At 40.7% G+C, this 13,947-nt stretch overlaps 1 pseudogene; it reads left to right on the forward strand.

Moving 5' to 3' along the window:
* Window positions 1–2,188: 2,188 nt before the first annotated feature.
* On the forward strand, window positions 2,189–13,947 carry LOC139165388 (large ribosomal subunit protein uL4 pseudogene; annotated as a pseudogene).

Below are 13,947 nucleotides of genomic sequence, written 5' to 3' on the forward strand. Positions count from 1 at the left end.
GTATTTGGGATTTCAAGATGCTATCATGTCAAAAGTGGGAGGACATAAATCACCTGACAGCTGGGCGATAGACCACCATACCAGAGCTTAATAGGAACGGGGACTTTTTGTTTAATTGCATACACACATGCACAAGTATTTAACTGATCCTTAAATTGAAACCAAACCTTGCTTAACCCATAAATTTGATACAGAAACACCCACCCACTAACTAGCTGATCTCTAAATAACAACCATACTCAAGGAAGGCTTGGGTGGTACTGCTGGCAGAGGAGAAAGATGCTTTATGGCTGTCAGTGTCAAGTTGTATAATAGAGAGAGATGTTTCTGCTTCTTTCATTGATTCTTAATGGAATCCTATATTTGTCTGGAGTAATTTTCCTTAGCCAGTTGTTTTCCAGAAGAACTGGGATTCCAAGCAGTACTGGCTAAGGATTCTGGAAGTTGTGATCCAAAAACAAATCACATAATATTGGAGAGTGCCAGATTCTGAGAAGTTACCTAGGAAAAATAAAGCTGTCAGCCTCCCAAGTTAACCAGACAGGAAACACTCTAATAAATAAATGGGCTAATTCTACTTTGGAATTAACAGACAACATTAACAGAATCTTGCAAGTCTGAAACTATAAATCTACTAACTGCAGGGAAAAAAATTGCTACCAACCTGCCTTCCATTGAGGATCTGTATACTGCACGAGTCCAAAAAAAGGGCTGTGAAGATATTTACAGACCCCTCACATCCTGGACTCAAACTGTTTCAACACCTACCCTCAAAACGATGCTATAGAGCACTGCACACCAGAACAACTAGACACAAGAACAGTTTTTCACCTGAACGCCATCACTCTGCTAAACAAATAATTCCCTCAACACCATTGTTCACTGTAAGCTGCGCGCGTGTGTACCCGCGTGCCCCAAAATACCCCCCGCGCACCCTTTTCCATGGGCACATGCTCCCCATCCCCGTGCCATCCCACGGAGGAGGGCGGGGGCAGGGAGGCACCGGCAGTAGACATGGGTGGAAGGAAAGGGAGCAGCGGCTGCCCCTGCCTCCCCATGGTGCCTCCGGCCCCCTCGCGCCGCTCGCCTAACAGCGCTGCCCACTGCCCGCCCGATCCGCCCCCTCTCCGGCTTTCTCCTCTTCTTCTCCTGCAGCGGTTGCTGTAGCGGCTGCAGCTTCTCCTCCTCTTCATCCGCGCTCCCAGCCAGGGGGCTGCGAGAGAGGGTTTTCTCCACGCATTTCGGGAATGCCCGCCCCCCTCTCGCAGCCCCTTTGCTGAGAGCGCTTTCGTCCCAGACATTCAGCAAGGGGGCTGCAGAAGAGGCAGGACAGGTGTTCCCGAAGCACTCGGAGAAAGCGCTCTCGCAGCCCCCTCGCTGACAGAGAGAGAGCAACAGACAGAGCAAGATGGAAAGAGAGAGGAAGAGAGAAAGTAAGTGAGAAAGAGAGAGAGAGAGAGAAAGAGGGGGGGGAGAGAGAGATAGGAAGAGAGAGAACAAGAGAAAGAAAGCAAGAGAGAAAGAGTGAGTGAGAGAGAGAGCGAGAGAGCAACAGACAGAGCGACATAGAGGGAGAGAGGAAGTGAGAAAAAGAGAGAGAGAGAGCAAGAGGGGGAGAGAGAAAGAGAAAGAGAGAGAAATGACTCTTGATTTAAAGCATATGGTAAAAAGCACCCAAATAATAACAGAGGAAAAAAACCCCAGCCGTTTGTGTGTGTGTGTGTGTGTGTGTGTGTGTGAACTCTTGAACCATTTCCAATAGCCCTCACCTGTTATTGAAAATGGTTCAAGAGTTCACACACAAACACACACACACACATACACACGCGCATGCACACATACACACACACAAGGGGGGAGGAGACAGGGATAGAAAAAGAGGAGAATATAGTAATAATAGTAATAGATTTTGGTTTTGTTTTATTATTAATTTCTTTTAATAAAAAAGGGGATTTTTTTCTTGTTTGTTTGTTTGTTTGTTTATTTATACTTCTATGCCGCCCAGACCCAAAGGGACTGCTGCTCAGACACTATACTTTTCCGCCCACACCGAAAAAAAATCAGAGGGAACATTGCTCAACACTGTCAAGCTATTTACTAATATGATTAATCTCATCGCTCCCATCATTCATTTCCTCCCACTAATGACTGTGTGACTGTAATTTTGCTGCTTGTATCCTTACAATTTATGCCTGCTGTATTCAAAGCTCTGATTCTCTCAGACGTTGTGAATTTTGTTCACACTAATTTGAAGAAAAACAGCATGCAGCCTTATGCCATCAATGAACTTGCAGGACAGCAGACCACTGCTGAATACTGGGGTACTGAAAGGTCAGTTGCTCGTATTCCAAAGGTTCGTGGGGGTGAAACTCATCAATCTAGCCAGGACGTTTTGGGCAATATGTGTCATGGAGATCACATGTTCGCCCCAACCAAAACCTGGCAATGCTGGCACCGCAGACTGAACATCACTCAGAAGTGCTGTGACATCTGCTCTGCTCTGCTCTGGCAGTTTCTGCCCTCCCGGCTCTACTCATGTCTAAAGGTCACTGCACTGAAGAGATTCCAGAACTTTCTCTGGTAGTTGAAGACAAAGTTGAAGGCTACAAAAAAACCAAGGAAGCTGTTGTCCTACTTAAGAAGCTGAAAGCTTGGAATGATATCAAAATGGTCTATGCCTCTCAGCGCATGCGGGCAGGCAAAGGTAAATATTGTTCCTAATATGATTGATTGCTTATCTGTATCCGGACTATCATTAAGTGTTGTACCTTATGATTCTTGACAGACGTATCTTTTCTTTTATGTACACTGAGAGCATATGCACTAGAGACAAATTCCTTGTGTGTCCAATCACACTTGGCCAATAATAAAATTCTATTCTATTCTATTCTATTCTATTTATTAGATTTGTATGCTCCCCTTCTCCGAAAACTCGAAAACTTGAAAATTCTATTCTATTCTATTCCTAAGTTTTTTACTCTGGAGTTGTGGGGTCCTCCTCCCCCTTTTATTGGACCATTCCCTCAGCATCATCTCTCTGTCCACTTTCTCATTCTTCCAAGGCCATTCTCACATTTCATTTCAAAAGCCAAGCTTGAATTATTTGCTGCATGATGCCAAACCATGTGCAGTTTGCAAAAGAGAAAACTGATAAAACTGATGAAAACATCAATATTGTACATTATGTCTTCCAGTGGAACATTTTTAAAACAAGCAAAGCCTTTGGAGAAGAATAGGAATATAGCAATATCAATAGCATTTAGACCTATATCTTGCTTCATAGTGCTTTACAGCACACTCTGGGCAGTGAAGGGCTGCAAAAAAATTTACTACCACACTGTGGGAGTGGCTTATTTTGGAGAGTGGCTTGCTAGCCATGTGACCAGGTGGGAGTGGCTTGATGATCATGTGATCGGGGTGGCTTAAAGGTCACGCAACTGGCTTAAAGGTGGCCAACTTAACATCACTCACATCAAGGGTTTGGGTTAGGGTTAGGGTGCCTGGCCTCTCCTCACCTCAAAGAGATACAATTTCCCTATCTATTTACTATTGCTGAACATCCAAAATATACTATTTAATTCTATGTAAATATGCCATATGTGTACATACATATCACACACAGCCATACAAAAATATATATTACTATATAAACTGTATGTGTATGTGCATACACACACACAACTCTTCTAAAATTATACACATTCAACCTCATTTACTGTGATAGGAAAAACATACCCAGAGCCTAGAAGGGAAGAAAAATAAAAATAAAAAATAAAAATTGTTCTACTGGTTCTGCATACCTGACCGTACCCATAGGAGTCCATCACTAACTCTGGGCAGTTTACAATAAAAGCATATTGCTCCCAACAATTTTGGTCTTCATTTTACTGACCTTGGAAAGAGGAAGGCTTTCATTTAGCAATTGTCTGAAGTTACAATGGCACTGAAAAGGTTATTGATGTCCAGTCCTCATGTTTATGACTGTTGCAGCTTCCCCACAGTCATGTGATCAAAATTTGGGTGCTTGGTAATTACAAATGCTTGCAGTGTTCATGTGATCAGCATTTACAACTTTCTGAACTGGCTTCCAAAAGTCAGTAGGAGAAACTAGATTTGCTTAACAATTGCAGTGATTTGTTTAATGGCAAAAAGGTCATAACATTGGGTACAATTCACTTAACTTCGGAGAGGGGTGGCATACAAATCTAATAAATTATTATTATTATTATTATTATTATTATTATTATTATTATTATTAATTACTATTACTATTATTATTATTAACAACCACCTTGCTTAGCAATTCTGGTCCTATGTTGAGGACTGCCTACATGCTCACTGATATTTGGAACATTCCATAATCTATAAAGCTTTGTTTTATAAATTATCTAAGAAATCCTTAGCATAATTCACAAATTTCCTAATCTTGTTCTTTGTTACATTTATGCTATGAAATGGAATTTCAATTTTTGATGGGGAGCTTTTAAGGAGCTGCTTTTGTCCATCTTGCTGAATTTTCCCAAATGAAGAAACATTTGGCTTAAAGGCTTTCCTCTAGAGATTGTGCTGTTTTAGTTGCCCCAAAGGAGGAAAAAAGTCTGGAAGGTATCCAAAGAAACAGGGAACGCTATTAATGGCTACATACAAATAATTCAGCTTCTTCTATTATGATAGGACAACAACAGATGTTAGAGAATTCTATTCATTGTTGAAGTCTCTGCTACTAAAGATTGCTTTTGCAAATTTTGTAAAACCATTTCCACATATATTTGTGCCAGATTTTTTTAAAAAATAACTCATAGAGGGAATGAGAAATATTGAAATGAAATACTACTCAGCAAACAGACTGGAAATGTTGTGACTAGTCCCCAGCTAGCTAGCTAATTAGCTCTGCGGTATTTGGAGAGATGAGAGGTAAGAAGAAAGTCACAAAAACTTTCCAATGACATTTGAAATATTCTGTTCCACAAATATATTCCAGATACTGCTAGCATCTTAATTTAGCAACTCTTCATTCTAACAGTTGTCTTAACTGATTGTACGATTATAAACCTAATTACGTGCTGAGGAATTGTATATCTCTTTAATCTCTATGTTGATAGATTGGATTGGTCTAGAAGCTCTATAACTAATTTATTAAGCCCTACACGGCATTGGGCCAGAATACCTACAGGACCGCCTTCTACCGCACGAGTCCCAGTGACTGGTCAGGTCCCACAGAGTTGGCCTTCTCCAGGTCTCGTCAACTAGACAATGTCAGTTGGTGGGTCCTAGGGGAAGAGCCTTCTTTGTGGGGGCCCTGGGCCCCTGGAATCAGTTTCCCGGAGAGATTTGTACTGCCCCCACCCTCCTTGCCTTCTGCAAGAGTCTTAACACTCATTTATGCCGCCAGGATTGGGGCTATTTGATTCTTGCCCTCTGGCTGATGAATGTGCTAATAGAAAGTTGATTGAATGGGAATGACTGCTTTTTATGGCTTGGGTTTTTAGATTTTAGATTTAATTATTTGGATCTAAAATGTTATATATTGTTTTATTATATGTTGCAAGCCACCCACAAGTCCTCAGAGAGGGGCGGCATAAAAATGCAATAAGTAAGTAAGTAAGTAAGTAAATAAATAAATAAATAAATAAATATTAATTTAATTTAATTTATTAGATTTGTATGCCCGCCCCTCTCCGAAGACTCGGAGCGGCTCATAACAATAATACACAATGTACAAATCCAATACTTTAAAATCATCTAAAACCCATATCATTAAAAAAAACATACAACTCAGTCATATATAATAAATGCATCGCTACAATGCAGACACTCTCTTCCCATTAGATTTTTCTCACTCTTTGTCTGTTGGAAGGTTTTTGAAGATTTTCTCAAACTAATATTATGGCATAATTACAGGTAATCTTTGATTTACAATAACCATTTATGATGGTTGCAGGGTCCCAGAGTCATGTGATGACCTTTTGACAAGCAAACTCAATGGGGAAGCCAAAGTCACATAATAACCGTGTTAATAACTTAACAACTGCAGTAATTCACTTAACCATTGTAGCAAGAAAGGTTGCAAAATGAGACAAAACTCACTTAACAAATATTCCACTTAGCAACATAAATTTTGACCTGAATTGTGGTTGTAAGTCGAGAACTACCTGTATTTGAATTTCTATATTTCAGGCTTACATTATGGATTCTTAGTTGCAGCTGTAAATGGGGAAGCATACATTTAAGAGTGCAATTGTACATTATGAAAAGTTTTATTTTACTTCAGAACAAGAACCTAGTCTCTCTTGAGACACAAGTGGGTCTGTCATCCTCTCTTAGCACAACCATGAACAGTTTAGAACAGTGATGGCGAATCTATGGCTTGGGTGCTGTAGATGGCACCCAGAGCCCTATCTGCAGGCACGTGAGTTGCTGCCCTAGCTCAGTTCCAACGTGCATGTGTGTGGCAGCCAGCTGATTTTTGGCTCACACAGAGGCTCTGGGAAGGTGTTTTTGGCTTCCAGAGAGCCTCCAGGGGAATGGAGGAGGGCATTTTTACACTCTACCAACTCCAGGGAAGCCCTGGGAACCTTGGGAAGGTGAAACAAGAGCCTACTGGGCCCACCAGAAGTTGGGAAACAGGCTGTTTCTGGCCTCCAGAGTGTCTCTGAAGGGTGGGGGGAGCTGTTTTTGCCCTCCCCATGCATTGAATTATGGATGTGGGCACTTCCATAAGCACGATAGCATGCACCCACACTCTTTTGGCACCCGAGGGGGAAAAGGTTCGCCTTCACTGGTTTAGTTTGGTCCTGTTTTTGATAATTTGTTATCTCATCTCACTGGCACATGAAGCAGACTCATTTTAATTAAATTTTAACTATTTAAATTTAACTTTAATTTTAACCAGTTAAATTTAACTTTAACCATTATTTAAAGTTAATGCATAAACTGTGACTAATTAACACTGGAAGTGAAAACTTTTGAACTCTTTGCAGCTGCAGAATAATTGGAGAGGGAAGTACACAAACTCTTAGAGGAGTTAGAAGTCCATCATCCACGCAGGCCAAGGAAAGTCTCCAATGAGCCAATTAAAGTGTATTAATACAGCTGCCATGGCTATAATACAAGGTATGTTGTGATACTGATTACATGCAATGCTGCAGATAGAAGGTTTGGCTATGAAAATGATATAACCCAAAAGAAGTTGGGAGATTCTTAGAGGTTTTTCACTGGCTGAAGAGAGAAGAATGAAGTAGAGGCTGGAGAATCTCCCATAATTTCCAACTGAACGTTCACTGATGGATAGTTTGCTTTTTACCAGTGTACAAAACAAAACCAGTGTACTTAACAAAACCAGTCTTCACCTACAGTTAAAGCTTTATAAAACCCTCCAAAGTTGTACCACAAAACTGTTCTGACTGTATATATCACTCCTCAACTACTTCAGTCCTTTTATTTCTATAAAGCAGTAAGTTGATTTTGGGATCCCCTCTAATTGTTGTCAGCTGCCAAAAAAGACATGGTGTAAATCTTTCCATTTCTTGGATTTCCTCAATCCATGTTAGATAGACCAGTAATATTTTCTTTAACCAGAGCAATTAAATGTAAAATTTGGCTGTCTGTTGCAGAATCAAAATAAACAATTCCATGCATTGCTTTCCAGCAACTTTTAATACATGGCCTACCACTGTATTTTGTGGGGTATAGAGGAAATAATTTTTTGAAGTAGTTTCAGATTTTTCATGGAGTTTCTGCCAGGCATGTGGACTCATTCTGTTTGTCTCTCCAAATGTCCAATTTTTAGGAAATGTCTTTTGGAATTATGAAGTACCGTATATCACTTTTTCATCTTGTAGTGATAAAAAAGAAATTAAGGCATTTTAACAGCATGTTTATGGTATATTCTGATTATAATTTCCTATTGCAATTTCTTCTCCCAGTAAAAATATGTTGTATGAGCTGTCATTACAAATAACATGAGAGAAATAATGAAGTTTTATTCCATAAGGATACAGATATATAGAGAAAATAATTGTATTAGTCATCACTAAATCTAACACTAAGAAGTTAAGAAAGTGACAGACAGAACTGTGGAAAGTATTTGACCCTATGTTATTGAGTTCTTTGAATGTTTTTCACGATTCTGTGTATCATTTTCGTTGCCTAAGTATATTGTGTATAAACATACAGTGACAATAAAGTATTTATATATTTATTTATTATGTATTCAATTTATTTGTGGCTTTACAATCTGCTTCTTGTCCTTCCATTCCTCTCATTTGACACTGACAATTGGCATGACCCAATTTTGTTGATGCTTCTTTTATTCACATTCTAGATTTTTCTTTAAGTCCATGTTTCTGATCTGACTTTCTATATATGGAAAATTACAAGTGTGTGTGTGGTGGGTTGCTGCCGGTTTGGACTGGTTCTTTAGAACTGGTAGCACTGATTCCAAGCTGAGAGAGAACCCGTTCTATGTGTGTGTGAAACTGGCCATGCATGCCTGCCCCTGGGTTATACTGACCTTGATCTCTGCTTCGGAAGCCTGGCAGATTGAATTGCTACTCTGCATCTGTTTCCTGTGCCCTGTGCCTAGTTTGCAATACAGAAGTTCTATTCACTCTGAACTGCACCCTTCGCGGTTCACCTTTCGCGGATTTGATGCATGGTGGCTTTTTATATATTATATTTTATACATGTATGCATGCGTGGTAAGGGGCTCACGAGGTCTGCCAGAGCTGGCGGTGGGATTCCACTGCAGATGAGTGGCTGGGTGGGGGGAGGCCTTAGCGGATGGGATTCTAGGGCTGCCGAGGGGTCAGGAGGCTGTGGCGGAGCCGAGGGGGAAGCGGAAGGCTTACCGTCCTCTGCCTTGGTGGCTTTTCTCCTCTGGACGGGATGAGGGGAAGCAAGGCAGGCATCTCCTTTCTTCCCCTCCAGATGCCTGAGTGCTTTCAAGGATGCGGCTGCGGCAGCCATGGGCATCACATGGTTAGTGGCGGAGAGGCGCCTTCTCTCTTGCCTGACTGTCTTTGGGGGAAATGCAAAGCGTGCTTAGGTGGACTCGTAAGCCAATGGTCTCCCCCTCATCGCTTCAGATGTGCCAGACTCCAACTCCCATGGGCCTCTACCTTGGGGCTTGGAACAGTAGGAGCCGAAGCCTGGCCCACCTGGGACTTTTGGAGGAAGCGGGCAACCACCTACCCAGAATGTCACAGAAAATCCTACTTTGTGGATTTTCATTTATTATGGGTGGTCTTGGAACGTAACACCTGTGATAAACGAGGGAACACTATACTCATTGAACCAGCAGCAACAAAAAACGGAACCTACCCTTGGACATATATCATATCATATTGTATATCATTACACACACAAACACACACACAACTTTAAAAGTCCACAAGTCCACAAGTCCATAAAGATGCTTTAATAACCTGTATGGAGTTTACTGAAAAACGCACCAAATAAGTGCTTTTTGGGAGACAACAATCTGAATACGCAATTCAGGGTACTTTCACACTAACACTGCTTTCACTCTAATCTCCAAAACTGTTTGAAACTGTCCTGTGATTTTCTACATTACAGCCTGGTCTGAAATACAGGGAACCTGCAAACATTTTCAGAAGCCAGCCATTAGAGAATGGAGGGGGTGGGGAAATGCAATTCCCCAGGTCCTGGATAAACCAAAATTCCCTATTCAGAGAAGGATGGGATAAAAGAATTTAACCACTACTAATGCATCTGCCATGTGTTTTGATGGAAAGCAAGGCATGATGACCAGTGGAAAAAGAAAAAAAAGGAACAATGGAACTGCCTTGCCATTCTCACATTATTTCAAAAAGGAACTGAAAATGAAGTATTGGCAGTGTTACGTTCATGTTTCTTAAATCATAAATAGGCGCTACTGTAGCGACTGGAGTAAGAGCAATAAATTCTAAGCAAGGTAGGCAGGCTGCAGAAATCTACTTTAAAATACAGGCAGGGTTGACCTGAGTTGTTTGACACTTTGCAGTAAAAATGTTTTATCCTTCTTTGGGTTGGCTCAAAGGATAATGCTGCTGTTTTAGTTCTTTTGAATGGCTGTCTCAAAATAGGCATTTTCCAGAGAAGATCTAAGAGGGTGGGGAGAGAGTAACTATTACCCTGAATTCAAGAATCATAAGCCAAAAGATTCTGCCCTTGGGGAACTGGAATGTCTACAATTGCTGACTATTCCAAAGTCAAGCACAAACTTTTCTGTGGTTTCACCTTTGCCTTGGTGAGACGGACATGACTTATCATAGCTCTTGAACATGAGCAGCATCATAGGAAGAGATATATGTAGCATAGTGTGTTCTAAAACCCTTTATTACTGGTTTGTGCATGCGCTCGTGCATGAGACACTTTTGCACATGTGCAGCATCCTGGGCAGCTGGTCACAACCTCCTGCTGCTGGCATTACTGGTTCTTAGAACTGGTCTGAAACGGGAGCGATCCACCACTGGTATGTAGTTGGTTGTAATATGGTACTTAATCCTTGCCTGTATGTGACCTTAAAAACACTTGCTGCTCTTCTGCTGCTAACAATTAGTAGGCTTATACTGTAAAACACCTGACAGCCACATGTATTCTAACCCCAACAGAGAAAGATATGATTGCAAATATAATAAATAATATTTGAAATATGCTTACCATGTGGGTTTCCTTGATGTAATTAATACTCTCCCAGTGATGATGAAGACTGGCATAAGTGAGGAAGCTCTTGATGTTGAAGCAAATTCCAAGTGCTACATAGATTTTATATACATTATATATACATTAAATAGCCCTTATATGAGTGCTTCGGGATTGGGCAACATCGAAGTTGAATTAAATAAATAAATACCGATGGATGGCCCTGGGAATATATATACATTATAAATGAATCTTGATATACTGTTGACCTTTAAAGTAATTTAGAACAATAACAATATTAATTTTAATAAGTCAAAATAGGTAATAATTTCTATTCTAATTTCTATGGCCAGGCTATATTTCCTCTTTTTTAAAAAAATTGTATTTTTTTTTTTAGTAAACCAGTCATCTTAATTTCTGATTACCCTGTCCTTTAGAAACTGTCCTTTAGAAACTGTTACTGCATTCTTCTCTAGTAAGGCTGCTTTGATGTTGACTGACAATTTTACTATAATATTAAGCATTTATTGATTTAATTACATAATATATGATTAAAATATTGCAGAATACATACTGAATTTGATTTTGGTACTCTCTATCCAGTTATGAGCAGAGTTTCTGTTTATTGAAAAGAGGTATTTGGTATAAACATTGAATTTTCTTGGCAGATTATTAGTCTACTTTCTTCTTTGTTTCATTCATCAAGGCCAATTTTTTCCATTATTCCAAAAGCTATTTCTACCTCCAGCTTTTCTAGTCTAGTCTACTATAACTTCCTCAAGAAGTTTTGCTTGGACCCAGCCGTACTCAATAACTATCATCTAGTCTCCAACCTTCCAACCAGCTCCAGCGGTCTTTGGAAGAAGCCGATTATCTAGGCTCTCAGCAGTTGGGTTTCAGGCCAGGTTACAGCACGGAAACTGCTTTGGTTGCATTGATGGATGATCTCTGGCAGGCCCGGGACAGGGGTTTGTCCATCCATCACCCTGAGGGGAGAATTATTTACCCCCTCGGAGAGGGTCTGCAACTTGGGCGTCCTCCTCAATCCACAGCTGACATTAGAGAACCATCTTTCGGCTGTGGCAAGGGGGGCGTTTTCCCAGGTTCGCCTGGTGCACCAGTTGCGGCCCTACTTGGACCAGGAGTCACTGCTCACAGTCATTCATGCCCTCATCACCTTGAGGTTTGACTACTGTAACGCTCTCTACATGGGGCTACCTTTGAAAAGTGTTTGGAAACTTCAGATCGTGCAGAATGCAGCTGCGAGAGCAGTCATGGGCTTTGAAGAGTGTTCGGAAACTCCAGATCGTGCAGAATGCAGCTGCGAGAGTAATCATGGGTTTCCCTAGGTATGCCCATGTTACACCAACACTCCGCAGTCTGCATTGGTTGCCGATCAGTTTCTGGTCACAATTCAAAGTGTTGGTTATGACCTATAAAACTCTTCATGGCACCAGACCAGAATATCTGTGAGACTGCCTGCTGCCGCACAAATCCCAGCGGCCGGTTAGGTCCCACAGAGTTGGCCTTCTCCAGGTCGTGTCGACTAAACAATGTCGGCTGGCGGGACCCAGGGGAAGAGCCTTCTCTGTGATGGCCCCAACCCTCTGGAACCAGCTCCCCTCAGAGATTAGGATTGCCCCCACCTTCCTTGCCTTTCGTAAGCTCCTTAAAACCCACCTCTGCCGTCAGGCATGGGGGAACTGAGATATCTCCCCTTGCCTATGTAGTTTTATGTATGGTATGTTTGTGTGTATGATTTTTAAATAATGGGGCTTTTAGACTTTTAATGTTAGATTTATTATTTTAGACTTTTTAATATTACATTTGTCATTGTATATTGTTTTATCACTGTTGTGAGCTGCCCCGAGTCTGCGGAGAGGGGCGGCATACAAATCTAATAAATAATAATAATAATAATAATAATAATTAATGAAATGTCTTCTTTACTATTATGTTGATATGCTATTGAAGTTACTGTAGATGTTTTCATATTCTAATATTGCATCATTGCAATGTTATCTTACATTGAGTCTGAATAGAGATTATTCAATCATGTTTGACTTCTATATAAGCACTAGTGTGGATACACCTTTATGTCTGACCAGTCCATTTCTTCTTTGATCTTCCTATCTGTCACAAAAGATTGACGGCTTCTCTGAAGTGAACAAGTGCAGTTTGTCTCAGTTTGCTGATTTTCAGATTGTTCATATTAAGTCTTGACATTTCTGATCTGACAAGATTGACTTTGTGATTCTAGCAAGCTCATGGCATACATATCTTTACAGTATCAAATTTTAATTTCCCTCTGGCCACATCAGTAGCTAGATGTTCTTTCAGCTTTAATCCCACCACAACATAAGAACCAGTGCTGCTCGTACTTGCCTTCTGCTTTTCCCCAGTAGCTTTTTGGATACTTTCCAACTTGAGACCTCATCTTCCAGAATCATGCTGATATTATCCTGGCTGTGTATGTCCATTTGGTTATGTTGGCCAGAATACAGGAATGGCTTGTCATTTCTTTTCCCAATATTTAAATCTGAACCTTCATCGCTGATCTTATAGGATCAGTGGGACCCATAAGCTCCTTCACTATTTCTACAAGGTAACAATCTATAAAGGGGTCTTATATAACAGCTTTATTGTCATTTTTGTAATTTATTACATTTGTATGCCGCCCCTCTCCGAAGACTCCGGGCGGCTCACAACATAACAGCAATACAATAGAAATAGAAATCTAATGTTGAAAACTTTAAAAAACTAATTTAATTCACTCTCACTGCAAAACTGGTCCCAGTGCTCTCCAAGCTGTGGAAGCGGCAGGACGTCAGTTATTGTAAACCTCTGCGTGCCGACCGTGTCATGAAAAAAGTGGAATCAACGATCGAGCAACGTTATGTGATTAAGTTTTGTGCTAAACTGAAAAAATCTCTTGAGGAGACTAACAAAATGATTTGTGAGGCTTACAGGGACTCTGCTCTGTCCTACTCACAAGTTTTGAGGTGGTTAAAGGCCTTTAAGGAGGGTTGGGAAGAGGTTCATGATGAACAATGCTCTGGGCAGCCGTCAACCAGTAAAACTGACAACAATGTGGTTTGTGTTCGACAATTGTTGGACTCTGACCATCGAGTGAGTATCAAGATGATTGCCAATGAACTGAACTTGTCATCTACTGTTGTTTTTTGCATTGTTACTGAAGATTTAGCGATGAGGAAAATGTGTGCCAAGCTCATGCCCAAGATGTTGTCAGATGACCAAAAGACCCACGAGTGGAAATTTCAAGTGAACTTTTGCAACATATAG

Source organism: Erythrolamprus reginae, chromosome 3 (assembly GCF_031021105.1).
Source record: "Erythrolamprus reginae isolate rEryReg1 chromosome 3, rEryReg1.hap1, whole genome shotgun sequence".
NCBI classification, from domain to species: domain Eukaryota; kingdom Metazoa; phylum Chordata; class Lepidosauria; order Squamata; family Dipsadidae; genus Erythrolamprus; species Erythrolamprus reginae.